The 2,500-nt window shown below is 47.0% G+C and overlaps 7 non-coding genes and 1 pseudogene across 7 annotated transcripts; all 8 read left to right on the top strand.

Annotated features, from left to right (window-relative positions):
• The first annotated feature begins 88 nt into the window (after positions 1–88).
• On the top strand, positions 89–207 carry LOC146224817 (5S ribosomal RNA). The gene has a single exon (XR_014749050.1). It is a non-coding gene; the product is annotated as a 5S ribosomal RNA (ribosomal RNA).
• A 172-nt stretch (positions 208–379) lies between these two features.
• On the top strand, positions 380–498 carry LOC146224816 (5S ribosomal RNA). The gene has a single exon (XR_014747630.1). It is a non-coding gene; the product is annotated as a 5S ribosomal RNA (ribosomal RNA).
• A 178-nt stretch (positions 499–676) lies between these two features.
• LOC146224815 (5S ribosomal RNA) lies at positions 677–795 on the top strand. Its single transcript, XR_014747629.1, has one exon. It is a non-coding gene; the product is annotated as a 5S ribosomal RNA (ribosomal RNA).
• Positions 796–969: 174 nt separating this feature from the next.
• On the top strand, positions 970–1,088 carry LOC146224814 (5S ribosomal RNA). Its single transcript, XR_014748261.1, has one exon. It is a non-coding gene; the product is annotated as a 5S ribosomal RNA (ribosomal RNA).
• Positions 1,089–1,336: 248 nt separating this feature from the next.
• Positions 1,337–1,455, top strand: LOC146224813 (5S ribosomal RNA). Its single transcript, XR_014747628.1, has one exon. It is a non-coding gene; the product is annotated as a 5S ribosomal RNA (ribosomal RNA).
• A 190-nt stretch (positions 1,456–1,645) lies between these two features.
• Positions 1,646–1,764, top strand: LOC146224812 (5S ribosomal RNA). Its single transcript, XR_014747627.1, has one exon. It is a non-coding gene; the product is annotated as a 5S ribosomal RNA (ribosomal RNA).
• A 174-nt stretch (positions 1,765–1,938) lies between these two features.
• Positions 1,939–2,057, top strand: LOC146224811 (5S ribosomal RNA). The gene has a single exon (XR_014747626.1). It is a non-coding gene; the product is annotated as a 5S ribosomal RNA (ribosomal RNA).
• Positions 2,058–2,235: 178 nt separating this feature from the next.
• LOC146224810 (5S ribosomal RNA) lies at positions 2,236–2,344 on the top strand (annotated as a pseudogene).
• Positions 2,345–2,500: the final 156 nt, after the last annotated feature.

The following is a 2,500-nucleotide window of genomic DNA, read 5'->3' as shown; positions in this document are numbered from 1 at the left end:
TGACACGAGAGAGAGAGAGAGAGACCACCTTGCATTGTCAATTGCTAAATCTGTATATGGATAAGTAGCCTATGGTTGTCAACTTATTTCGTACGGCCATACCAGCCTGGCAACGCCCGATCACGTCTGATCTCGGAAGCTAAGCAGGGTCGGGCCTGGTTAGTACTTGGATGGGAGACCGCCTGGGAATACCAGGTGCTGTATGCTCTTTTGCTCATTCACTTAGAAACTGACATCTTGCAATATGCACAAGTAGTCCTTCATGAAAGGGGCTGGAAGCTGTTTTCATTTTGACACGAGAGAGAGAGAGAGAGACCACCTTGCATTGTCAATTGCTAAATCTGTATATGGATAAGTAGCCTATGGTTGTCAACTTATTTCGTACGGCCATACCAGCCTGGCAACGCCCGATCTCGTCTGATCTCGGAAGCTAAGCAGGGTCGGGCCTGGTTAGTACTTGGATGGGAGACCGCCTGGGAATACCAGGTGCTGTATGCTCTTTTGCTCATTCACTTAGAAACTGACATCTTGCAATATGCACAAGTAGTCCTTCATGAAAGGGGCTGGAAGCTGTTTTCATTTTGACACGAGAGAGAGAGAGAGAGAGAGAGACTACCTTGCATTATCAATTGCTAAATCTGTATATGGATAAGTAGCCTATGGTTGTCAACTTATTTCGTACGGCCATACCAGCCTGGCAACGCCCGATCTCGTCTGATCTCGGAAGCTAAGCAGGGTCGGGCCTGGTTAGTACTTGGATGGGAGACCGCCTGGGAATACCAGGTGCTGTATGCTCTTTTGCTCATTCACTTAGAAACTGACATCTTGCAATATGCACAAGTAGTCCTTCATGAAAGGGGCTGGAAGCTGTTTTCATTTTGACACGAGAGATAGAGAGAGAGAGACCACCTTGCATTGTCAATTGCTAAATCTGTATATGGATAAGTAGCCTATGGTTGTCAACTTATTTCGTACGGCCATACCAGCCTGGCAACGCCCGATCTCGTCTGATCTCGGAAGCTAAGCAGGGTTGGGCCTGGTTAGTACTTGGATGGGAGACCGCCTGGGAATACCAGGTGCTGTATGCTCTTTTGCTCATTCACTTAGAAACTGAAATCTTGCAATATGCACAAGTAGTCCTTCATGAAAGGGGCTGGAAGCTGTTTTCATTTTGACACGAGAGAGAGAGAGAGAGAGAGAGAGAGAGAGAGAGAGAGAGAGAGAGAGAGAGAGAGAGAGAGAGAGAGAGAGAGAGAGAGAGAGAGAGAGAGACTACCTTGCATTGTCAATTGCTAAATCTGTATATGGATAAGTAGCCTATGGTTGTCAACTTATTTCGTACGGCCATACCAGCCTGGCAACGCCCGATCTCGTCTGATCTCGGAAGCTAAGCAGGGTCGGGCCTGGTTAGTACTTGGATGGGAGACCGCCTGGGAATACCAGGTGCTGTATGCTCTTTTGCTCATTCACTTAGAAACTGACATCTTGCAATATGCACAAGTAGTCCTTCATGAAAGGGGCTGGAAGCTGTTTTCATTTTGACACGAGAGAGAGAGAGAGAGAGAGAGAGAGAGAGAGAGACTACCTTGCATTGTCAATTGCTAAATCTGTATATGGATAAGTAGCCTATGGTTGTCAACTTATTTCGTACGGCCATACCAGCCTGGCAACGCCCGATCTCGTCTGATCTCGGAAGCTAAGCAGGGTCGGGCCTGGTTAGTACTTGGATGGGAGACCGCCTGGGAATACCAGGTGCTGTATGCTCTTTTGCTCATTCACTTAGAAACTGAAATCTTGCAATATGCACAAGTAGTCCTTCATGAAAGGGGCTGGAAGCTGTTTTCATTTTGACACGAGAGAGAGAGAGAGAGAGACCACCTTGCATTGTCAATTGCTAAATCTGTATATGGATAAGTAGCCTATGGTTGTCAACTTATTTCGTACGGCCATACCAGCCTGGCAACGCCCGATCTCGTCTGATCTCGGAAGCTAAGCAGGGTCGGGCCTGGTTAGTACTTGGATGGGAGACCGCCTGGGAATACCAGGTGCTGTATGCTCTTTTGCTCATTCACTTAGAAACTGACATCTTGCAATATGCACAAGTAGTCCTTCATGAAAGGGGCTGGAAGCTGTTTTCATTTTGACACGAGAGAGAGAGAGAGAGAGAGAGACTACCTTGCATTGTCAATTGCTAAATCTGTATATGGATAAGTAGCCTATGGTTGTCAACTTATTTCGTACGGCCATACCAGCCTGGCAACGCCTGATCTCGGAAGCTAAGCAGGGTCGGGCCTGGTTAGTACTTGGATGGGAGACCGCCTGGGAATACCAGGTGCTGTATGCTCTTTTGCTCATTCACTTAGAAACTGACATCTTGCAATATGCACAAGTAGTCCTTCATGAAAGGGGCTGGAAGCTGTTTTCATTTTGACACGAGAGAGAGAGAGAGAGAGAGAGAGAGAGAGACCACCTTGCATTGTCAATTGCTAAATCTGTATAT

The sequence above is a fragment of the Hypomesus nipponensis genome, chromosome 25, assembly GCF_054491055.1.
Source record: "Hypomesus nipponensis isolate SF chromosome 25, ASM5449105v1, whole genome shotgun sequence".
In the NCBI taxonomy this organism is placed as follows: domain Eukaryota; kingdom Metazoa; phylum Chordata; class Actinopteri; order Osmeriformes; family Osmeridae; genus Hypomesus; species Hypomesus nipponensis.
Note: the sequence above shows the minus strand (reverse complement) of the source record. Positions and strands in the feature narration are given on the sequence as shown.